Source organism: Vulpes vulpes, chromosome 4 (genome assembly GCF_048418805.1).
Source record: "Vulpes vulpes isolate BD-2025 chromosome 4, VulVul3, whole genome shotgun sequence".
NCBI classification, from domain to species: Eukaryota; Metazoa; Chordata; class Mammalia; order Carnivora; family Canidae; genus Vulpes; species Vulpes vulpes.
Genome location: NC_132783.1, coordinates 80,626,804 through 80,652,806, shown reverse-complemented (window position 1 = coordinate 80,652,806; position 26,003 = coordinate 80,626,804). Strand labels below are relative to the sequence as shown.

At 41.8% G+C, this 26,003-nt stretch overlaps 1 pseudogene; it reads right to left on the bottom strand.

Moving 5' to 3' along the window:
- Positions 1 to 25,564, bottom strand: LOC112927712 (large ribosomal subunit protein eL29-like; annotated as a pseudogene).
- Positions 25,565 to 26,003: the final 439 nt, after the last annotated feature.

The following is a 26,003-nucleotide window of genomic DNA, read 5'->3' as shown; positions in this document are numbered from 1 at the left end:
GGAGGACACCAGGCCCATGCAGACAGAAGCCCAGGGGTCATACCAGTCCTTCCGTCCTCACACTGGCAGGCAGAAGCCTCTACACTGGAGCCTTTGTGGGGGTCTGGGCATCGTTGGGAGCCTGCGCTGCAGAAGTAGAAGCAGGAGTAGAAGCAGGAGCCGGAGCTGGAGCCGGGGTCACAGCAGCAGCCTGGGCCTTGGTTTGAGCCTTGGCCTTGGCCTTTCACCGGCAGAGCCTGAGACCTTTGGCAATGCGGGCACGAGCACATTTCCCGAGCTTGGGGTGAGCGATGTAGGCAAGTCGATTGAGCTTGCGGCTGCCGCCCTTTGGGATCTTGGGCTTAATAAGCTCCTTGGGCTTGACAAGAGCCTTGATAGCCTCAGCACGCGCAGCCATGGCCTTGGCATTGTTGGCCTGCATCTTCTTCAGGCCCTTCTTGTTGTGCTTCTTGGCAAAGCGCATGTTCCTCAGGAACTTGGGGTCTACCCCCTTAAGAGATTCGTATCTTTGTGACTGGGGGTTTCTTGATGCCATTTCTGTGCCATTTTCGTGACTGGTTGTGCGTGGTGTGGTTCTTGGACTTGGCCAGGTCTGCACCAAAGCCCGCGGCTGCCGGGGCACCTCGGACCAGAAGAGAAAAAGAGAGAGCTGATTCCGGTTTTATTCTGTTGTAGCTGCATATACACAAGTCTATATACAGCTATTACCTTGTATCTTGCTTTTTCAGTTTACAAGGTATCTTAGAATTAGTTTCACATTATTCTTCTATATTCTCTTTAACAGCTGTTTCATATTCTATAGAAGGGATTATATCAGCATTTTAAAATGTTGCTTTTATTGATGGACATATAGGTTTGTTCCATTTTCTTCTGTAACAAAGTTACAGTGGATATTCTTGCACCTTATTTTGGAACAATGTGTGAGAATTTCTATGTGGTGGATTCCTTTAAGTTGAATTTCAGCTTCACAAAGCAGACACATTAAAATTTTGAGAGTTTTGCCAAACTGACTTGAATTTATACCTTTCTAATAGTAGAGGTGTCTGTTTCCTTTATTCTTATCAAATTTCACATTATAAAACAATTTTTTCATAACTTGGGAATGCTTTATATTGTCTTAATTTGTATTTCTTTGTATTATGATAGATTAGGCTTCTTTGATTTAGCGTAATGTTTTCCATATTCATTGATACTCTAACACGGACCAGTAATTTATTTCTTTTTTTGTTTTGTTTTTTGGCTGGATAGTGTTCTAGTGTATGGATATACTATATTTTATTTATCCATTATTCATCAGTTGATGGACATTTGGGTTGGTTATCCTTTTTTACTGTTATGAATAACGCTACTATGAATATTAACATACAAGTGTTTGTGTGATATTTTCAGTGTTTTAAAAAGATTTTATTTATTTATTCATGAGAGACCCACAGAGAGAGGCAGAGACACAGGCAGCAGGAGAAGCAGGCTCCATGCAGGGAGCCCGACATGGGACTCAATCCCGGGTCTCCAGGATCATGCCCCCGGCCCAAAGGCAGGCGCTAAACCGCTGCGCCACCCAGGGATCCCCATATTTTCAGTGTTCTTGGTTATGATCCTGGGAGTGGAATTGCTGGGTCTATGGAAACTCTATGCTTAAATTTTTCAGCAAAACTGTATTACTAAGTGATGATACCATTTTACATTCCCATCAGCAGTTTATTAGGGATTCAGTGTTTCCACATCCTTGTCAACACTTATAATTATCTGTCTTTTTCTTTTTTTCTTTTTTCTTTTTTTGTCTTTTTCATTATAGCTACCCTGGTGGATGTGAACTGCTATCTCACCGTTGATTTGACATAACTTGTTGATCATCTTTTTGTGCTGATTGGCCATTTGTATATCATCTTTGGAGTAATGTCTATTAAAATTCTATAACCGTTTTTATTTTTTTTTGTAATTTATTTTTTTATAACCATTTTAAAACTGGGTTATTTGTATTTTTATTGTGAAGATACAAGTCCTTTATCAGATGTATAATTTGCAAATATTTCCTTCCATTCTGTTGGTTGCCCTTTAACTTCTTGATGGGGATGTTTGAAGCACAAAAGTTTTCAATTTTGTTAGAGTCCAATATACCTATTTTTAAAATTATGTTGCTTGTGCTTTTAGTGTGCTTTTAGATAGGAATCTAAAAAGTTTTACTTAACCCAAAGTCATGATGATTTAATCCTATATTTTCTTCTAAGAGATTTATATTCTATGATCCATTTTTCTTTTTTTATGATCCATTTTTCAATTAAATTTTGTAGATGGTGTGAAGTAGATGTTCAAATTCATTTTTTCATGTGTATATATCCATTATTGCAACATTATTTGTTAAAAAAGATTATTTTCCCCATGGAATTGCCTTGATATCTTTGCTGAAAATCAGTTTATGTGAGGTTTTACTTCTGACTCTTACACTGATATGTCAATCTTTATGCCAGTACCATATAGTCTTTATTATTTTTGTTTTGTGGTAAATTCTGAAATTAGAAGGATGAGTTCAACTTTGTTCAGCCAATTTTTTTTTGTTATTCTGTATCCCTTGGATTTCCATATGAATTTTAGTATCCATTTCCGAATTTCTGTAAAAGAAAGCAACTGAAATTTTGACAAAGATTACACTGAATACACTGATCAATTTGGGGGGAGTATTGCTATTTTGACAATATTAAGGCTTCTAATCTATGAACATGGGATACTTTTCCATTTATGTAGGTCTTTAATTTTTTTCAATGATATTTTACAGTTTTCTTTTCTTTTCTTTTTTTTTTTTTAAGATTTTACTTATTTATTTGAGAGAGAGAGAGAGAGCACAAGCAAGGGAGAAGGGCAGAGGAAGGGGGAGAAGCAGACATCCCACTGAGCAGGGAGCCCAATGTGGGGCTGGAGTCCAGGACTCAGGATCATGACTCGAGCCGAAGGCAGATGTTTAACTGACTGAGCCACTCAGGCATCCTGTTTTGCAGTTTTCGATGCACAAACCTTGCATTTCTTTTTTTTTTTTTTTAATTTTTATTTATTTATGATAGACATAGGAGAGACAGAGGCAGAGACAAGCAGAGGGAGAAGCAGAAATCTTCCATTTCTTTTGTTATATTTATTCCTAAGTATTTTGTTGTTTTTAAGGGTATTGCAAATGTAGTTGTTTTCTTAATTTTATTTTTTTGGGATGTATTCATTGCTAGTGTATAGAAATACAATTGATATTTTATATCTGTCTTGAACAAACTCAATGAACTCGGTTTTTTTTTTAAGATTTTATTTATTTATTCATGAGATACACAGAGAGAGAGAGAGACAGAGAGAGAGACAGAGACATAGGCAGAGAGAGAAGCAGGCTCCATGCAGGGAGCCCAATGCGGGACTCCATGGATCCAGGATCGCGCTCTGGGGCTGAAGGCAGGCGCTGAAACGCTGAGCCACCCAGATGTCCCTGAACTTATTTTTAAGTCAGTTTTTAACTCTAATAAATATTTTCTGAATATAAGTCATTTCCTCTTACACTTCTTCCCTTTATTTCTTTTCCTGTCTAGCTGTTCTGGCAAGAACTCCCACAATAATGTTGAATAGAGGTGGTGAGAGCAGTAATCTTTGTCTTGTTCTTGATCTTAGGGAGAAAGCTTTCAGTCTTTCATCATTAAGTATGATTTAACTGTGAGTTTTTCATAGAAGCTCTTTATTAGGTTGAGGAAGTTCCCTTCTTATCAGGTTTTGAGTGTTTTTATCATGGAAAGGTGTTGGGCTTTGTAAATTGCTTTTTCTGTGTCTATTGAGATGCTCATTTTTTTTCTTTTTTGGTCTTTTACTATATTAACATTGTGTATTACATTGATTGATTTTCATATGTTAAACCAACCTTGTATTTCTGGGATAAATCCTCCCTGGTCATGTTATATAGTCCTTTTCACATGTTGCTGGATTCATTTTGCTAGTATCTTGTTGAGGATTTTTACATCAGGATTTATAAGGGGTATTGGTTTTCTTTTCCAGTGATATTTCTGTTGGATTTAGGTATCAGGGTAATACTGGTGTCATAAAATGAGCTTGGGAATGTTCCTTCTTCTTCTATGTCTCAGAAGGAAGAGTTTCTTAAGGATTGGTGTCAGTTTTAGTTTAAAAATCTGATAGAGGGATGCCTGGATAGCTCAGTCAGTTGAGCGTGTGACTCTTGATCTCAGGATTGTGAGTTTCAGCCCTACATTGATTGGGCAGAGAGCTTAATTTAAAAAACAGAGTTGGAGAAAAATAAAATAAAAATCTGATAGAATACACCAGTGAAGCTGTCTGGTTCTGGACTGTTGCTTGTGGGTAGTTTTAAAATTACTAATTTACTCTCTTGTAAGTATATTCAGATTTTTTATTTCTTATTTTGTCAGTTTTGATAGTTTATCCTTCTAGATTTGTCCATTCAATTTAGGGAATCTAATTTGTTGGCATACAATAGCTCATAAATATTCCTTTTATGTTGTGACCCCTTTTATTTTTGGTAATCTCTTATTTCTATAAGGTTGTTAATAATATCCCCTTTTCATTCTGATTTTACTAATTTTAGTTGTCTTTCTTTTTCAGTCTAGTCAAATCAATTTAAATTTTTTTAAAGGAACAGAATTTTGTTTTCAATGATTTTTATCAATTTTGTCTTCTCTGTTGCATTGATTTTGTATTGAGTCTTTACTATTTCCTTTCTTCTGCTTTCTTGGGGTTTCGTTTGTCTTCTTGTTCTATTTTCTTAATGCAAAATTTAGGTTAATATTTTGAGATTTTTTCCTTTTCTGTTTTTCTTTCTTTTTTTTTTTAATAAATTAATTTTTATTGGTGTTCAATTTACTAACATACAGAAAAACACCCAGTGCTCATCCTGTCAAGTGTCCCCCTCAGTGCCCGTCACCTATTCCCCCCCACCCCCCGCCCTCCTCCCCTTCCACCACCCCTAGTTCGTTTCCCAGAGTTAGGAGTCTTTATGTTCTGTCTCCCTTCCTGATATTTCCCACACATTTCTTCTCCCTTCCCTTATATTCCCTTTCACTATTATTTATATTCCCCAAATGAGTGAGAACATATAATGTTTGTCCTTCTCCGATTGACTTACTTTACTCAGCATAATACCCTCCAGTTCCATCCACGTCGAAGCAAATGGTGGGTATTTGTCGTTTCTAATGGCTGAGGAATATTCCATTGTATACATAAACCACGTCTTCTTTATCCATTCATCTTTCGATGGACACCGAGGCTCCTTCCACAGTTTGGCTATTGTGGACATTGCTGCTATAAACATCGGGGTGCAGGTGTCCCGGCGTTTCATTGCATCTGAATCTTTGGGGTAAATCCCCAACAGTGCAATTGCTGGGTCGTAGGGCAGGTCTATTTTTAACTCTTTGAGGAACCTCCACACAGTTTTCCAGAGTGGCTGCACCAGTTCACATTCCCACCAACAGTGTAAGAGGGTTCCCTTTTCTCCGCATCCTCTCCAACATTTGTTGTCTCCTGTCTTGTTAATTTTCCCCATTCTCACTGGTGGGAGGTGGTATCTCATTGTGGTTTTGATTTGTATTTCCCTGATGGCAAGTGATGCAGAGCATTTTCTCATGTGCATGTTGGCCATGTCCATGTCTTCCTCTGTGAGATTTCTGTTCATGTCTTTTGCCCATTTCATGATTGGATTGTTTGTTTCTTTGGTGTTGAGTTTAATAAGTTCTTTATAGATTTTGGAAACTAGCGCTTTATCTGATATGTCATTTGCAAATATCTTCTCCCATTCTGTAGGTTGTCTTTTAGTTTTGTTGACTGTATCCTTTGCTGTGCAAAAGCTTCTTATCTTGATGAAGTCCCAATAGTTCATTTTTGCTTTTGTTTCTTTTGCCTTTGTGGATGTATCTTGCAAGAAGTTACTGTGGCCAAGTTCAAAAAGGGTGTTGCCTGTGTTCTCCTCTAGGATTTTGATGGAATCTTATCTCACCTTTAGATCTCACATCCATTTTGAGTTTATCTTTGTGTATGGTGAAAGAGAGTGGTCCAGTTTCATTCTTCTGCATGTGGATGTCCAATTTTCCCAGCACCATTTATTGAAGAGACTGTCTTTCTTCCAATGGATAGTCTTTCCTTCTTTATCGAATATTAGTTGACCATACAGTTCAGGGTCCACTTCTGGGTTCTCTATTCTGTTCCATTGATCTATGTGTCTGTTTTTGTGCCAGTACCACACTGTCTTGATGACCACAGCTTTGTAGTACAACCTGAAATCTGGCATTGTGATGCCCCCAGCTATGGTTTTCTTTTTTAAAATTCCCCTGGCTATTCGGGGTCTTTTCTGATTCCACACAAATCTTAAAATAATTCGTTCTAACTCTCTGAAGAAAGTCCATGGTATTTTAATAGGGATTGCATTAAACGTGTAAATTGCCCTGGGTAACATTGACATTTTCACAATATTAATTCTGCCAATCCATGAGCATGGAATATTTTTCCATCTCTTTGTGTCTTCCTCAATTTCTTTCAGAAGTATTCTATAGTTTTTAGGGTATATATCCTTTAACTCTTTGGTTAGGTTTATTCCTAGGTATCTTATGCTTTTGGGTGCAATTGTAAATGGGATTGACTCCTTAATTTCTCTTTCTTCAGTCTCATTGTTAGTGTATAGAAATGCCATTGATTTCTGGGCATTGATTTTGTATCCTGCCACGCTACCAAATTGCTGTATGAGTTCTAGCAATCTTGGGGTGGAGTCTTTTGGGTTTTCTATGTAGAGTATCATGTCATCGGCGAAGAGGGAGAGTTTGACTTCTTCTTTGCCAATTTGAATGCCTTTAATGTCTTTTTGTTGTCTGATTGCTGAGGCGAGGACTTCCAGTACTATGTTGAATAGCAGTGGTGAGAGTGGACATCCCTGTCTTGTTCCTGATCTTAGGGGAAAGGCTCCCAGTGCTTCCCCATTGAGAATGATATTTGCTGTGGGCTTTTCGTAGATGGCTTTTAAGATGTCGAGGAATGTTCCCTCTATCCCAACACTCTGAAGAGTTTTGATCAGGAATGGATGCTGTATTTTGTCAAATGCTTTCTCTGCATCTAATGAGAGGATCATATGGTTCTTGGTTTTTCTCTTACTGATATGATGAATCACATTGATTGTTTTACGAGTGTTGAACCAGCCTTGTGTCCCGGGGATAAATCCTACTTGGTCATGGTGAATAATTTTCTTAATGTGTTGTTGGATCCTATTGGCTAGTATCTTGTTGAGAATTTTTGCATCCATGTTCATCAGGGATATTGGTCTGTAATTCTCCTTTTTGGTGGGGTCTTTGTCTGGTTTCGGAATTAAGGTGATGCTGGCCTCATAGAACGAATTTGGCAGTACTCCATCTCTTTCTATCTTTCCAAACAGCTTTAGTAGAATAGGTATGATTTCTTCTTTAAACGTTTGATAGAATTCCCCTGGGAAGCCATCTGGCCCTGGACTCTTGTGTCTTGGGAGGTTTTTGATGACTGCTTGATTTCCTCTCTGGTTATTGGCCTGTTCAGGTTTTCTATTTCTTCCTGTTCCAGTTTTGGTAGTTTGTGTCTTTCCAGGAATGCGTCCATTTCTTCTAGATTGCCTAATTTATTGGCGTACAGCTGTTCATAATATGTTTTTTTTTTGTATTTATTTATGATAGTCACACAGAGAGAGAGAGAGGCAGAGACACAGGCAGAGGGAAAAGCAGGCTCCATGCACCGGGAGCCCGACGTGGGATTCGATCCCGGGTCTCCAGGATCGCGCCCTGGGCCAAAGGCAGGCGCCAAACCGCTGCGCCACCCAGGGATCCCTCATAATATGTTTTTAAAATCGTTTGTATTTCCTTGGTGTTGCTGGTGATCTCTCCTTTCTCATTCATGATTTTATTAATTTGAGTCTTCTCTCTCTTCTTTTTAATAAGGTTGGCTAATGGTTTATCTATCTTAATTCTTTCAAAGAACCAACTCCTGGTTCTGTTGATCTGTTCCACAGTTCTTTTGGTCTCGATTTCATTTAGTTCTGCTCGAATTTTAATTAACTGTCTTCTTCTGCTGGGGGTGGGGTCCATTTGCTGCTTTTTCTCCAGTTCCTTTATGTGTAAGGTGAGCTTTTGTATTTGAGTTCTTTCCAGTTTTTGAATGGATGCTTGTATTGCGATGTATTTCCCCCTCAGACTGCTTTTGCTGCATCCCAAAGATTTTGAACGGTTGTATCTTCATTCTCATTAGTTTCCATGAATCTTTTTAATTATTCCTTAATTTCCTGGTCGACCTTTTCATCTTTTAGCAGGATGGTCCTTAACCTCCACGTGTTTGTGGTCCTTCCAAACTTCTTGTTGTGATTAAGTTCTAATTTCAAGGCATTATGGTCTGAGAATATACAGGGGACTATCCCGATCTTTTGGTATCGGTTCAGACCCGATTTGTGACCCAGTATGTGGTCTATTCTGGAGAAAGTTCCATGTGCACTTGAGAAGAATGTGTGTTCAGTTGAGTTTGGATGTAAAGTTCTGTAGATATCTGTGAAATCCATCTGGTCCAGTGTATCATTTAAAGCTCTCGTTTCTTTGGAGATGTTGTGCTTAGAAGACCTATCGAGGGTAGAAAGAGCTAGATTGAAGTCACCAAGTATAAGTGTATTATTATCAAAGTATTTCTTCAGTTTGGTTATTAATTGGTTTAAATATTTGGCAGCTCCCACATTCGGGGCATATATATTGAGGATTGTTAAGTCCTCTTGTTGGATAGATCCTTTGAGTATGAGATAGTGTCCCTCTTCATCTCTCACTATAGTCTTTGGGGTAAATTTTAATTTATCTGATATGAGGATGGCTACCCCTGCTTTCTTTTGATGACCATTTGAATGGTAAATGGTTCTCCAACCTTTTATTTTCAGGCTGTAAGTGTCCTTCTGTCTAAAATGAGTCTCTTGTAGACAGCAAATAGATGGGCCCTGCTTTTTTATCCAGTCTGAAACCCTGCGCCTTTTGATGGGGTCATTAAGCCCGTTCACGTTCAGAGTTACTATTGACAGATATGAGTTTAGTGTCATGATGATATCTATTCAGTCCTTGTTTTTGTGGATTGTTCCACTGAACTTCTTCTTAAAGGGGAATTTTAAAAGTCCCCCTTAAAATTTCTTGCAGAGCTGGTTTGGAGGTCACATATTCTTTCAGTTCCTGCCTGTCTTGGAAGCTCTTTATCTCTCCTTCCATTTTGAATGAGAGTCTTGCTGGATAAAGTATTCTTGGTTGCATGTTCTTTTCATTTAGGACCCTGAATATATCCTGCCAGCCCTTTCTGGCCTGCCAGGTCTCTGTGGAGAGGTCTGCTGTTACCCTAATATTCCTCCCCATAAAAGTCAGGGACTTTTTTTCTCTTGCTGCTTTAAGGATCTTCTCCTTATCTTTGGAATTTGCAAGCTTCACTATTAATTGTGGAGGTGTTGAGCGGTTTTTATTGATTTTAGGGGGGGATCTCTCTATTTCCTGGATCTGAATGCCTGTTTCCCTTCCCAGATTCGGAAAGTTTTCAGCTAGGATTTGTTCAAATACATATTCTGGCCCTCTGTCCGTTTCGGCGCCCTTGGGAACCCCAATTAAACGTAGGTTTTTCTTCCTCAGGCTGTCATTTATTTCCCTTAATCTATCCTCATGGTCTTTCAATTTTCTGTCTCTTTTTTCCTCAGTTTCCCACTTTGCCATAAACTTGTCTTCTATGTTACTCACTCGTTCTTCCACCTCATTAACCCTCGTCGTTAGGACTTCTAGTTTGGATTGCATCTCATTTAATTGATTTTTAATTTCTGCCTGATTGGATCTAAATTCTGCAGTCATGAAGTCTCTTGAGTCCTTTATGGTTCTTTCTAGAGCCACTAGTAGCTGTATAATAGTGCTTCTGAATTGGCTTTCTGACATTGAATTGTAATCCAGATTTTTTAACTCTGTGGGAGAGAGGACTGTTTCTCATTCTTTTTTTTGAGGTGCGGTTTTTCCTTCTAGTCATTTTGCTCAGTGCAGAGTGGCCCAAAACAAGTTGTATTGGGAAAAGGAGAAAAAGAGAGAGAAGGAAAGAAAAGAGAAAAAGAAAAATGAGAAAGAAGAAAAAAAAGGGAAAAGAGAGAAGAAAAAGAGAAAAAAAGAAAGGAGAAAAAAACGGGGGGTGGGGTGGGGGAAGCAATCAGAAATCAAAAAGAAAGAAAGAAAGAAAAACACAAAACAAAACGAAAAAAAAAAAAAACAAAAAAAAACACGGGGGAGTATCTTCTGATTCTGTATACTTTGAGTCCCTTGACTTCCCCTGGAACTGGTCTTCTGGGGGAGGGGCCTGCTGTGCTGATTTTCAGGTGTTAGCACTTGGGGGAGCTGCTCTGCCCCTGCCTGCTGCAGGGCTCAGTGGGGGTTGTTCACCCCGTGAGGCCCCGGGGAGGAAGCCACAGTGGCGGGGGCAGCTCTGGGACCCTGGAGTCAGCTCCCGCAGTAACTCTGGGGCTCTCCGTCTGCGGGGCCTGGAGGCTCCGGGGCGGGGCCGCTGATCTGCTCAGCTCGTGGCAGGAGTGTCCTTGCTGTCCTGGGCCCTCCCGGCCTCTGCCTGTCCCGGGGGAGGCCGGATCCTGGGCTGTGTCCCGGCGCCCTGTGCTCCCGGGCCTGCGCTGTTGGTTTTGCGCTCCCGCCCCGCAGCCCCCTCCGCGGAGCCGCCGCCCGAGCCCCTCCGAGCTGCTCCGGGTCCCGCCTTGCGCGCTGCAGCCCTTAGGGAGCTCGGCGCACTCTCCCGGGGCACAGGTGCCTGTTAGTGTCCCCGGGAGCCAGAGGGCATCCCCGCCCTCCTGGGTCCTGCTCTAACTCCCTGCGGGCCTCTTTCCACCCGGGAAGGTTGGTGCAGCTCCTGCTCCCCCGGGACGGGGCTCTCCTGTCCTGGGGACACTCGCCCCGGCCTCAGCCCGGCTCCTCGCGGGGCCCCTCCCCCTTGGAGGCCTTTTGTGTCTTTATTTCTTTTTCCCCGTCTTCCTACCTTGATAGAAGCGCGAACTCTTCTCACTGTAGCGTTCCAGCTGGTCTCTCTTTAAATCTCAGGCCGAATTCGTAGGTTTTCAGGATGATTTGAAGGTTTTCTAGGTAATTTGGTGGGGACAGGTGACTTGGGGACCCTGCTCTTCCGCCCTCTTGTCCCTCCTCCCCTGTTTTTCTTTCTTTCTTTTTTTCTCTCTCTCTCTCCTTCCCTCCCTCTCTCTTTTCCTTCCTTCCTTCTTTCCCTTCTTTAAAGTATAGGCATTTTCAACTATACATTTTTCTTCAAACACTGCTTTAGCTGTTATGTTGTGTTTTCATTTTCATTCACTCAAAGTATTTTCTAATTTTCTTATAATTTCTTCTTTGATGCATTGTTTATTGACGAGTGTGTTAATTACCTCATATTTGTGAATTTTCCAAATTTCCTTCTGTTATTCATCTCTAATTTAATTTCATTGCAGTCAGAGAACATAATTTGTATCATTTCAATTTTTTTTAAGTTTATTGATTCTTGTTTTCATTTTATGGTCTCACTTATGGTCTATTCTCAAGAATGTTTCATGTGCATTGGAGAAGAATGTGCATTCTATTGGTTTTGGATAGAGTTTTCCATAGGCATCTGTCAGATCTAATTTGTTTATAGTATTGTTCAAGTCTTCTATTTTCTTATTGACCAGTTACCTTGTTTTAAGCATTATTGAAAGAGGGTGTTGATGTATCCAACTATTACTTTTTAATAGTCTGTTTTTCTCTTCAGTTCTGTCAGGTTTTACTTTATATATTCTGGGATCTGTTTTAGGGGCATACATGTTTATAATTTTTATATCTTCTTGATGAATTGACCCTTTTGTCATTATAAAATGTCCTTTTCTGGGGCACCTGGGTGGTTCACTGGTTGAGTGTCCGTCTTCATCTCAGGGCATGATTCTGGGGTCCTCGGATCGAGTCCTACATCAGGCTCCCCTCAGGGAGCCTGCTTTTCTCCCTCTGCTTATGTCTCTGCCTCTCTGTGTCTCTCATGAATAAATAAATAAAAGCTTTAAAAAAATGTCCTTTTCTGTTTCTAGTAGCAATTTTTGTCTTAAAATTTATTTTGTCTGATATTAGTATAGTCACTCCAGTACTCTTGATTACTGTTTGCATAGTATATTTTTTTCCATTTTTTTTTACTTTCAATGTATTTATGTCTTTGTTTTTGGTTTTTTTTTGTATTTATGTCTTTGAATTGAAAAATATGTCTCTTATAGATAGCATATATTTAGATCATTCTTTCTTTTCATTCATTCATTCTGGCAACTTTTGTATTTTGAATGGCAGGTTTAATTAACATTTAATAAAATTATTGGTAAGGTACTATTTATGTCTGCTCATTTGTCAATATTTCTTTAAATATTCTTTCTGTCCCTTTCACTCTGTCTTCTCCCTCTGAGACTCCTATTATGCACATGTTGGTATGGTAGATGGTATCACACATGTCCCTGAGGCTTGCTTACTTTATTCCTTGTTTTTCTTTTCTGTTTTTCATATGGGATAATCTCAATGGAACTATCTTCACATTGGCTAATTCTATTTTCTGTATGTTCAGATCTACTACTGAATCACTCTAGTGAATTTTTCATTTTGGTTGTATTTTTTAACCCCAAGATTTGTATTTTCTCTGTGTAGCTACTGAAGTCTGTGCTCAATTAGCTTAGACATCAGCTAATGATTAGACAGAGATTGCTCAAATGGCTAGAACCAATTCGTCTTTTATTCTTTGCCAAAAGTCCCTGTGTATGTGTTGGGGTATGCCTTTAACGCTGGGCCAGGTACTTTGCAACTCTGCCCTAGACCTCACTTACTGCTTATACAGGGTCTCAAGGTCAACCAGAGGTAACAGCCAATACCTTCTCAGCTCTTTCCTGAGCATACAGCCCCATGCACACATTTGGCTTTTTAGATTACTAGAAATATGTTGGAGCTTTTAAAAGTCCCCCATGGACATTTCATTTCCCAATTTTTCCTTTCAAACTTTTTGGTTAGACTGTTGTTTGTCCTGACTGTTATCCACAGTCATGCAGCCACAATGTTAAACAACCACTGCCAATGGTTTTTGAAAAAAAAGCCCCTTGAGAAGAGATTGCTTACATTGGGATAACTCTGAACCATGTCAATTAAAGATAAATCTGTGAATAGGGGCTTCTTGAGAATACCAGGCAGGTCGGTAATGACAAGTCTCTTGAAATGTGGCCTTGAATGATTTCCAGTCTGGTTCTGTCTGCCAATCTCCCAACCTCACCCGAAATTTCTACTAGGCTTCTGGTTTTCACTAATTTCAGGCTGTCCACTGATGAGCTGTGGAGGGATGTATGGAAACAAGGCAAATCAATTGTCAGCCAGTTTTCTTGAATAAATGCTTTCTGGATTGCTGCAAACATATCATTAATTTCTAGAGTTCTGAAAAAGTTGATTCTGACATTTTTGCCATTGTTCTAGTTGCTTTTATGGAGGAGAGGATTTTCAGAACTTCTTAGTCTACCATTCTTACTGGTGGTCCCTGGACATCGGATAACTTTCAGTTTTTAGCATTCCACATCTCCTTTGTATGTCCACGGTTAATTAATATTTTTATTTTCCTCTTATTCAGGATAAAGAATAATATGGGGATGAGTTTATTTTCTCTTTCCCCAGGTCTCTACCATTTTCTTTGTTGAGAGAGAAACCTTCAAAATTGAGAATTTTCTTTGTTCCAGATTGCTATCCATAAAACAACAACAACTATTTTGGCTTAACTATACATTTTCCTGATTTCTATGCACATACCAGTTTCTTATATCCCATGGTTTCCTTTTTACTGGAGTACAGTTTTTAGTAACAATTTTGGTGAGAATTCACAGTCTAAGAAAGATTCTGAGTCCTGCATATCTGAATATATCTTTATTTTGTATTAATAATTGGACACTAGTTTAATTAGATATAGAATTTAGTTTCATAATTATTTTGTCTCAACTTTGAAGTTATTTTTACATTACTTTTAAATGTAAATGTATTTTTAAAAATAATTTCAAAGAAAAATTATAATAGTATAAAGAACTCCTGCCTAATCTTCACCTAGATTTACCAATTGTTCACATTTTCTCACATATGTTTTGTTATCTTATTTTTGTTTATGTCTTTCTACTTTTTTCTGAACTATTTGAGAGCAAGTAGTAGATATCCAAACCCTTTACTTCTAAATACTTAAGTGTGTATTTTCTTTTTTTTTCTTTTTTTTTTTTTTTTTTTAAGTGTGTATTTTCTAAGGGCAAGAACATTCACATATATATAGCTATAATACCATTATAAATGTGGGAAATCTAATATTGGCACAATAGTACTAGCTAATCCTCAAACTATACTCAAGTGTTTCCAGTTGCCTTATCATAAGCTTGATAGTATTGTTTATGGCCCAGTATCCTGACCCAGGATTCATTTAGTTCTCATGTCTCTTTAATATTTATTCTTTGTTAATCTGGATCAGTTCCTCAGTCTTTCTTTGTCTTTTCTGACATTGATATTTTAGAAGAGTACAGGCCAGTGTTTTTGTTGAATCTCCCTCTGTTACATTGTATTCTTACACCCAATCTTACTAGAATTTGGAGGTAGAGAAACTGTTTTGCTATTTTTTTTTTTTTTAAGTAGGTTCCATGCCCAGGACAGAGCTCAATATGGGGCTTGAACTCATGACCCTGAGATCAAGAGTAGGACACTTTACTGACTGAGCCACCCAGGCACCTGGAGGTAGAGAACCTGAATGAGAGTGTATTGAACTCAGCATAACTCACCCTTACTCTTGAAAAGCTAGGGAGATGGACCGTCTATTTTGGAAATATTCAATACCCAAACTACCCAAACTCCTCAAGGCCTATTAAAGCTCAGAATACCTGCAGATGCCATCTAATAGCTCATTTTTGGGAATTTACTGCTCTCTGAAATGGAGTATGAGTTGGAGAAGAGATCTCTGTAGGTTGGCAGTATCCAAACCAATGTCTCACCAGTTTCCACAATACAAATCTACTCTCCAGGAGGCTGTACACTGACTTTGTTCAAGCACATGTACAGCTGTCAACAGCAGCTTTAGCCATATTGTATTGAAAATACCAATGGTTACAATGTATCTCCAGCTGTCACTATAGGCTGCGATAGTATCAGAAGAGATTTAGGGTCCAATGACATCATTTTATGAAGAAGTAGGGCCTTGGGAGATGAAGCGCTGGGGATGGCCACATAGCTTGTTAGTGCCACAGCCACATCTTGAGTTAATATTCTGATTTATTATTTAAACTTGAAATGACCCAGCAATCCTAAGGAAACCACTGTTCAGCAGCGGCAAGAATACAGTGGCCACATTAATAGCATGAATACTGGGAAGAAGGGGGGTGGATATAGTTCATAACTCCAGGACTAATATGCTGTGCATTTGTCAGCCCGATTAAAAAGGTCAGGTGGATAATATGCATAAAGTGTCATTGGATGGGGCTCTATGAAGTCAAAAAGGAGAGACTGTGATTCATTATTCTAAGAGCATCTTCACTGTCAGCACATTGAATTAAAGAGGGCGCTAGCAAAGAGGTCCTTCCCAGTTAACAGCCACACATGTGAAGGGTCGGGGGTCTTTAATTCAGAGGAAAGACTCCAGCCGTATAAACGTGGAGATTTATTGCTCACCCAGCGATGAGTGTTATGAGATACAGGGTCAAAATCCTTCCCTACATCTGCTTTTGATAAGCTCTGCAGAGTTAGTTATTTATGTCAAGAGTTCTTAGCCCCAAGCAGAGTGGGGGTAGGGTGGGATGGAGAGACAGTGAGCAGAGGAGAGGAAGGGCACAGAACTCACAGGGATCAGAAGGTTAATGCTCAAATACTGGGCTCCATCAGGATGTGCTCAAGGGTTTTCCTGATTATGCGCTTACCAGCGTCATGTAGGAGCTGAAAATGATGATAGGTTTTAATGACTGTGAAATAGGTGTGAGCAGGAAATAAAGCAAATATTTTTTTAAAGAAAAAATTTCAAAGAAAACGTTTTTGTGTTTCAACAAAAAGGTGTGCTCCATCTGCGGTATATCCTTCCTAGGTTAGCAGATTCTAGATCTTTACATGTGTCTTCGAGCCATATATAAATTCTGTTGTGTCTGATAGTGAAAATTGGCCACCACCTCTTTACAATTCATCTCAGCATTTCAATACTCCATATAAATTTATGCTTTTTTGACTTTTATGCTGGGCTGGTTAAAACACTGTCTTGTTTCCTCATCACATGGGTCAACATCCTTAACAGGCGTTCATTTTTACATCTATATGAGAATCATGATTTTATCTTTTCTGAATATTGTCTTTTAACACAAAATCCTTCTGGAGGCTGATGGCTTGTGAAGAAGTTCAGTGACTCTCCTCTTCCCTGGCTCTCTAATATTTGGTTATGCAGACCAGGTCTCTGGAGACTTCTTTACTGGAAATTTTAAACATCAGTATTTTATTTATTTTAAAGATTTTATTTATTTATTCATGAGAGACACACAGAGAGAGGCAGAGACATAGGCAGAGGGAGAGAGGCAGGCTCCCTGCAGGGAGCCCAATGTGGAACTCGATCCCAGGGCCCCAGGATCACGACCTGAGCCAAAGGCAGACACTCAACCACTGAGCCATCCAGGTGCCCCTGAAAATCAGTATTTTAAAACAACACACAGCTGAAATCAGAAAACTATGTATCTAAAATACTTATCTGTTTTACCAATTTTGCTTCAAAGCAGCTGAAAGAAGTTGATGGAGGATTGGGGAGGACAGTGGGAAAGGAAATGTCAAGAAACAGAAAACAGAAGAGATGCTTTTATATGCTTCATCCCAGTGCTATCATTTTAGAGCAGGAAGGGCTTCTGGTCACATCTAACAACAGACCCATATCTGGAACCTGTTATCTCCTTGCAGGTCTGCATTTTTCTTTAGAAAAAGAGAAGTGGAAACTTGTATTTCTAGAAGCCCCCTCCTCCCACACTCAGACCTGCACACTGTACAATGCAATGACTGGATTTCTGATGCCCTAATCTGAAGACAGAGGGCCCATGGATAACTGAAAAGTGAACACAGCAAGTTCCCCTCCGCTTGCCCTTTTTATTTATTTATTTATTTATTTATTTATTTATTTATTTATGATAGTCACACACACAGAGAGAGAGGCAGAGACACAGGCAGAGGGAGAAGCAGGCTCTGTGCACCAGGAGCCTGACGTGGGATTCGATCCCGGGTCTCCAGGATCGCGCCCTGGGCCAAAGGCAGGCGCCAAACCGCTGCGCCACCCAGGGATCCCTCCGCTTGCCCTTCTTGAACAGCAGGCAGAGAGGGAAGGTCCACAGCTCTGGAGAAGGGTCTTGATGGTTCCCTTATCCCTAGCTATTTTTCTCAAGAGCTGGAAAGACCATGGTGTCCAGTGCTTTGGAGGGGTCGCAAATATTCTCAGTCCCTCTTGCAGAGACAAGTGGGATGCTGATGATCTCGAAGGCTCATTTCTACTCTGACATGGTAGGAAGCCAAGGTCAAGCCTTGCGGTCTATTGAAGAGGGAAGCAACTTGCTATTCATCAAGGCTTTCTCTTGAATTCCATAGCTTCATATTGGTCATCCAGAAAGGATAAGATGGCATTTCTCAGTTCAGTGGGGTTACTGCAGGATTTCTTTGGCTCCACAGTGGAGCCTGCCTGAGATATAACTTGTGATTCCTGCCCACTTTGGATGGATTGTCAGCTCCAGGTCATTTGATTACATTTTTGTCTCAGTACAAATTTTCTTCATGGGATATTAGACACCGATGAAGAAATTTTGGTCAAACCAAGAACATATTAAAAGTATCCCATTAAAAATTATTGAAAATTGAGGCTCCTGGGTGGCTCAGGCCATTAAGTGTCCGACTCTTGATGTCAGCTCAGGTCATGATCTCAGGGTTGTGAGTCTGAGCCCCCCCTCGGACTCTGCACTGAGCATGGAGCCTGCCTAAGATCCTCTCTCTCCCTCTGCCCCTCCCCCCAACCCCTACCCCTGCTCTCTCATTCTAAAAAAAAAAACAAACCGTTGAAAACAATTTCTTCCCTCGATACTCTTGAAGCTAATACAATAATTACGGTTATTAATCATGGGTCCTTAGAAGTCTCAGTGGGAGAAGTTAACTTCACACTCAATTTCTTTTTGGTTTTATTCTAAAGTAGAATTCAAGCAAAATGAAATATCAAACAGAAGTTTCCCTTACATAAAATGTCCATCCTCCAGCTAATCAACATAATGAAAATTAAAACTTAGTCATTCCATGTGCATCTTTTGAATTTTAAGACAACTGTGGCAGCTGTTTTTATGTGTAGTTGAAGCTCTGGTCTTAAGTAACTTAGTCTCACATCTGTTAACAACAGAGTCAGAACTAAAACCCACTCTCCTGACCCCTAATCTTCCTTTTTGTGCAGCACCATCTTCCTTTCATTAGTTAGGAATGAAGGCTCCCTTTCATCATGAAACTCTCTTTTCCTTCTGAAAGATATTAAAGTAAAGGTATATAATTTCTAAAAGAAAAAAGATAAAATACCATGACATACATAATTTATAATTTATTACTTAGATCAACTTCCATTTTAGAAAAGACAGAAATAAAATATATAATTTATATTTACATTTTTTACAGCAGAAAGTATTTACACCTTAGACATCAAGTACAAAATGATATAGAAAATCCAGGATGATACAGACAGTCAAGACCATAGTTTCAGCAGAGAATTTTCTGGCTACTTTTTTCCTTAACAAGAGGAAGTATTAAGCTAACTGTTGCCTAACTATTTTGCTAATTTAGCCAGTTACTATTTTGCCTGTTTTTTTTGTTTTTGTTTTTGTTTTTTGTTTTTTTTTGTAGCTTGGTAGCCTCTCCTAAACAGCCTTTTCCCAGCACAGTTAAACAGAGTCTCTGCACCACTCTTTTGGGTTTCATCCTTAGGATACCTATTCTATCACTGTGGTTCCGGCCATTGGCTTCTTGTGGGGTTCCCAAGGGCATAGAGCCTTCCACTTAAAGCAGCAGCTATACCCATTTGCTAAACTTCTCCCCATCTGAGAGGAACAGGCTATTTTTCAAGGAATAGTCATTTTTTTTTTCAGCTATGTCTTCTACAGAATATTCACATTTCAAAAAAAATGTCCATCCCTATATTTTATGGGGCTGAGCACTAGAAGGGACTGTCATTTAGTGCACCAGCGGCAGAAATGAGACTCAAGCCTGGGTCTTCTGACCCCCACACAGCGCCCTGGTCACACTGGCTTGGGTGGAGTTGTTCAGTATTCCAGATTGTAGTCTACCTAGATGTGTTGAAGTAGGGGGCCAGAAGTTTCAGAGATGTGGGTATGGGTTAGCTCTGGGCTCTGCGTCTACCTCAGAAACACTTAAGAAGGCACTTGTGAAAAGCTATCTATCTACCCAGAGATCCTTAGGCAGACCCCAACCACCTGGGATGGTCTCCCTCAGTTCACGTTTGGCCTGGACGTTACTGACATGGAGCAAAAACTCTGCCAGAGGGAGCGAGGGAAGCTCTTTTTGACCTGTATGTTCAGGCATTGGGAAATTGAATCATGGCCAGCTGAGAATCAAAGTCAGAAACTGGAAGGACAGAATAACAAGTTTCTCCAGCAGAGAAACAAGTGTTGTTGAAATAGCACCTGAAAATGGGAATAAAACCATATAGGTGGCATCTAAAAGGACCAATTTTCTAACATCCATACCCTCCTATCAAAAAGCTTGCTCACTGCTTAAGCGAAGTCCTTTCCTCTGTCTACTTATACAAATAACTAACAGACTTCCAAGTTATCAAAGGTGGTTAGAAAAAGAAATTCCATCAGAAAAAATACTCAAAATTATGAATGATAATAGAATAATAGCAATAATGATCGCCATAAGAGACAGTTCTTAAAACATCAAGATCTTACATATAAGAAGTTAGTGACAGCACAACGTATAAAATGGGTCTAAAAAATTGAAACATTTCTGAAATTACCTGAAGGCTGTGAGAAGCAAGAGAAACTGTTCCATTATCAAGCTCATCATAGAAATAAAACACTGTGCAGTTAAACATTGTACACCAAATGTACCAAATAACAAGAAAAAAAACATAAAGAAAAGGAAAAGTGGGGCTCCTGGTTGGCTCAGTTGGAAGAGCATGTGACTCTTGATCTCAGGGTCGTGAGTTTGAGCCCCACACATAGCTGTAGAGATTACTTAAATAAATAAAATAATAAAAAAAGGTAAAAGTAACAAATGCATGAAGTCCAATTGCTTCAATGAAAAGATCAACCCGGGATTGCTATGGAGGCTTGCAGTGTCCAGTTGGGCTGAAGAGGGGGCTGCTAGCAATAAAGGAATCAGGTGCCTTTGCCCTTAGCATTGCTGTCCAAGTGGCATTTTTACAAACTCGCTGGTAATAGGCTATGAGATTCTATACCTTTTCTTATAAAGGAAGCCCTCAGATTTATGGAGTAATTAAAATTATTTGGAGCCCCTCTTAAAATCATTAATGGGAGAAGCTACAGTGCTCAGTGGAGTCTGGGATAATGGACCAGTTACTGGAGAAAAGCTGTGGTCTGAGGGGACAGGATTCTGTCCAGAAGGGGTCCCTTTGATCAGTAACAAGAGGCCAAGGTTGAGGGTAAGGCCTTGAGAGGCCCACAAAGGCCATTGTGCTTTTGGGGCACCACCATCTAGTGGAATGCCTTTCTGAGGCCACAAATAGAGGCCCCAGGAGCACCAGATCTCCAGGCGCCCCAGAAAGCCTGCCTCTTCCTGTGGCCAGTAGCTTGGTGTGGACACTCAGAGAGCTGTGAGCACCGCTCTCAGAACCCCACTCATTGTGAAGAGCATGACATGACTACCCCAGGACTTGGTGAGGGAGACTTGCACAAAGTGGCTTTTTCTGGAGAGAAAACCTTGATGGAGAAACCACATTTCCTTCAGCAGCGGATGTCCTCCATTTATGATTAGGTCAGTGTTTGGACAGGGGGATTAGAGGTTGCACCCCAACACAGAACCAGTCCATTCTTCTGAGTCTGTATGTCAGGTGATAGCATATTTCTTGGCCAACTGGTATCGTGGAATGTTGCTCTGTTCTGCCTGTTCCCCTACTGGGTAAGGCTTGTATGACTTACGGTTTTACGTGGTCTATGCCCAGTCATATTCCCAGAACCATCTCTTTCTCCAGCATAAATCTGCGGTGATACCGTCCAGTAGCACATACAACACAGGAGCTAATTTCCTCTTAAACACAGTTATTACAAACCCATGAAAGCAACAAAACCCCTTAGAGATTTATATTGATCATTCTAGAGCATACGCATTGAACTCTAATGGCCAGGGTGATGGGAACCCTGCAGACCCCCTGCTCCTTCATGGGATATCCTGATAGTCTCTCATGGAGGGACTTAGATGGCCATGGAATTGGCTTGCTTTCTCCGTTAAGCTATAGAACAAAGAGTTGGTTTTTAAGAAAAAGATTAGCTCTTCTATTTTCTGCCACAAATACCTGGCACTGGGTTTCTCTGAACGTCTCATCACATGTTAGAAACCTCATCCCAGATTCCAACAGTCCATGCACAGAAGGAAACCCAGTGAGTTCCCACAGGAAAAGGAAGGAACCACACAGGGAATTGTAGCCTTCCTTTGTTCACCGCAGCTCTGCATCCAGGCTTGGTGAGAAGGAAGCATTTATCAGCTCAGGCTGGAGCCAGAAAAACCTCTTCACATTTAGAAAAAAATAGACACTTTTGTCACTAAAAACCAAACCAAACCAAACCAATCCCTGATAGGCTTAAAGACAAATACATTTGACCCGATGAAATCAGCAAGAAAGCAATCAAATTCTAGAATGGCAAAATATTACATCGAGTTTCACCCTTTTGAGGATGGGGAAGCTGAAACTCTTTGCTCTGTAGCCTGCTGCCTTCCCCTGGAGGTGTGGAGCGCCACAGGTCTGTACTGACAAGTTCACTGTAACATACTGAACTTAAAACCAATAGAAAACCCCAGAGATTTGCTTATGACCCTGACCAAACAACAGAGAAAACAAAGCATTTTTTCACCCGTAGGTCCTAATAACAATGTTTTATCAGAATAAACACCTGAAAAAAAAAATAAACACCTGAAATGAAGTAAAAGCGTATATTTCCCCTACTTAAGGGGGACATAGGAAGATACATCTGTCAAAGACAACTGGATTGAAAGGCACCAGGAGTGTTTGGTAGGCAAACAAAACTGTCACACAACCTGACAAGATGGCAGATCTTTCTCCCAGGAGACTTAGTTTTGTGAAGGTGAGCTAGAATGGGGGGGAGTTCTGGGGGACAGGATGGGAATGCAGACACAAAGGGCTGAGGGCAGGGACACGGGGAGGGGGTGGAGGGGTGGTGGGTGAAGAGCCAAGGGAGCTGAGGGGAGAGGTGAATGGAGAGAGATCTGAAAACAAAAGAAAACAGACTGAGGGCAGATGGCAGATAAGGAGGTGAGAGATCCACAGAGGTTGCCAGGAGACCATCTGAGCTGACGGGCTGGGGGTCTTAGCCCCAGGGGGAGGGTCAGAGATTAGTAAGGGGCTTTGGCAACCGTTGGGCAAAGTGCCACAAACATCAAGCAGGTAAAAACCTCTGAGGCTCCCACCAATTGCTTTACCTGGTGAGGAGGAACAAGCCCCTGGGCACCTGTATGGAGGTAATAATGGGGCCCCCTGGAAACCAGGGACCCACCTGCAGCCCAGGAAAGGTCCTGCTTGTTGAAAAATGACTTCTTTTTGGTATAAGACACTAGTGTGTGAAAGGGATTCCTGCAGGGGTCAGGATGGGACAGCTGTGCACATTGTTGGGGACACTTGGGATGAGGGGGGTGAGGGCGTGGGCGAGGGTGGCTCACTCCAGGGGGCTTAGCACCACGTTGCCTTCACAGGAGGCGCTTTTGACCCAAAGGAGAGCTCAGGGGAAATAACTTTTTGAAAGTCATAGGAAAAATACAATTAGTAAAAAGAAGACATCTTGCTTTAACATCAAAACAGAAATGATAGAAAAAGTTCAATCATTAGCAAACTATATACAGGTAAATGTTTTCTTCCAAAGAAAAGACCCACTGCCTGCAGTATGGATAGGTCCTTACCAAAAGAAAGTACAAGAAAAAATAGTAATGAATTAGTGCTTTTATCATCTAAGGATTACTCTTGAAAAATTGTTTTTTTCCCCCTACTGTCTAAATCTATGGTCAAAAATTTTCCCCCTACTGTCTAAATCAGTGGTCAAAAAAGCTGTTGACCTTCATTAGGCAATTCTGAAAATTACATTCTGACTCACTTTGAAAAAATGCACTAAAGCTCAACTATAACTGCACTGAGGAGTCCGGCAATAGAACTTCTCCTGAATTAGTGAGGTATGATTGTTAAACTTAAGACAACAGGTTGATGGCCAGGGAGTCTTGCCCACCGTGTGCAAGAGGGCCCTGGCGGGGAGCAGAGGGAGGGCAGGAGGCCGCTGGGGTGGGGAGCGGCCCGGCACCAATAAAACATCTTCTGTTGGGGTCCAAAAAAGAGGAGAATCCTCGTTCAACCAGGAATATGGGTAACGGGAATTTTAAAGAAGGATTAAAAAAAATGACCGATTTTTCCCTGAAAGGGAAAAGAAAAATGAAACCCTAGGAGGATTTATGGCATTTAGTTTATAAAAAGCAACTTCCCAGGGGACCATCTGCAGCCATGGCCCTGTCCTCCCAGACCCCCCATCATCAGCCACCATGTCTCCGACCCAGATTCAGCACCCTGGGTTTGTCCTCCAGGCCCTCTGGGTGGATGCAAGAGGGCCTGCTTTGAATCTGATTTTGTCGGAAATTTTAATGCATCCTTTTTCAAGTGACTCTAGTTGATTGAGGTCTGACTACAAAAAGCAAGATTTAAAAAACAAAAAACAAAAAACCAGTGAACACCAACCAGTGCATTGTCTAACCTTTACAGGGCGCTTTGCCGTGTGTTTCCCCATCCTTCTTCCCGACAGCCGCAACCCATTGGGGTCACAGCCGAGGGCCAGAGGCCGGCCTTGCCCACGGCCCTGCTGGCAGGTGGCAGGTGGCCCGGCACGCGCACCTCCTTCCTCGGCCGTGGCGCGATCCCTCGGCCGTGGACTTGCAGGCGTGTTTATTTTGGCGGGCGCGTGCAATAAAACACTTGGTCTTTGGAATGAGCGGAGTGCAAGAAAAACGTCTGTGAGCAGGCGGTTTCGCGGTCTTTCCTACTGTGAAGAGAGCCCAGGGACTGGCAGTGTCCACTCTTCCAAGGTGGCTGTGAGGAGGAGTCTTCCTCCACGACACTGGCTCAGAGCGGTTTCCGGGCAGGTGCTGACACCCACTTGACCATCTACACGCCTCCAGGATCCTGTGAGTCATCAAAAGTTCCTCGAACCCATTCACTTGTGTGTCATGCCCTATTGGGGATGCTTTTTATTTCTCCCATGCCCCCGCCTGCCCTCAGGATGGCAGGAGTGTTGGGTGGCCGGTTCACCTGGCTATAAACACCCAGCAGTACCCGCCGAGCCCCACATCATGTCTAGATCACCACCCGGGTCCATCAGCTTTGACTTTTGCCACATTCAGTTGTGGACAACGGCCCCTGACCCCAAAGTGCTCCGTGACTGGCCCATGCCGTCTGTCTGTAACCCTGGGTGTGCTCCTCCCACTTGGGGAAAGAGGCTGCTGTGCCCACTTAGGATCCAAAGGGGCAGGACTGACAGCTTTGTGGGCCAGACACTGTGAATGGGAAAAACCATACACTTGTTCTAATGTATTTTTTTTTTTTTTTAATCCGCGGGGCTGAGGAATGAGGTTACGGAATTAAGGTCAGAATGTGTGTGCCTGGTGACCCAGTCGTTCCATCTTGGAAATGCCTAGGGAAGGAATTCCTCGGAGCTGTTGGTTTATTCAAGAAGACCTCGCTTTGCTTTGAGGGCCCACCGCCCTTCTCTGGCCTGCCTCCCCTTCTGGTGTGGATGTCCTTTCAGTTCTGTGCTTACCTCAAATCAGGGGTGAGCGGAGGTGAGAACTGGGTGGTATCCTGGTGCTCTGCACCCAGGGGTCCACCTGGCCCCGACCCCTGAAGCCCTGGTGTCTGGTTGCAGCTCTAAGGAAACAGGAAGGGTGCAGTCCTTGTCAGAGCTTGCCCTGGGAGGGCTAGGGGGTGACTCGCATGTTGGGTGACGGTTTATGTGGCCCCACGTCCTGGTCGGCCAGGTAGATAGACTCTGCTGTCACGGCAGGATCATCAGCAGTGCCCTGCTTTACTTGTAGAAGGTTCTCGACTAAATGAGAGAACACAGCCACCCTGTTCATGGGAGAGGCAGGAGGCAAAGGTGGTCTGCTCACGGGTGACCGAGGGAGAAGGAAGGCAGCAGGTGGGTACTTTCCGAGTACTGTCCTTCCACAGTCTGGTGAAAGGAAGAGGCCTTATTCCAGATCTTCTTGAAACTGTGTAGATTGCTGTCTCTCTCCATCACTGTCAGCTTGGTACCAGCCGGAGCGTCTCAGGTCACTGGGCTGGCTGTGTGGGGCCCTTGGCTCTGAGGGCCAGCCCAGGCGTCCAACCTCATTGGCCGGTCTTGCTCAGGGGCTCCTCTCCCCTCTGACATCATTGCCCTTTCCTCTCGAAGACAGATGCTCTCTGCGTTGCCGGCCTGGCGTGCTCCTCAGTTTATGGCACTGGACAGAACCCAGGAGGTGTGAGGGTTCACAGTGATGCAGCGAAGGAGCTTAAAGGAAATGCGATGAGAAAGAGCTGGGAAGCGATGGGCCTCTGGCCCCGGCCTCCTGGGTAGGCTTTCCGAGGTCAGAGCATGACAAGCGGGCAGCGCCTCTGCGGAGAGGCTGCTCATGGAACTGCGAGTGCCCGGGAGAAAGGGGGGCCCGAGAGCCCTGAGAGGTGCAGGAGATGCA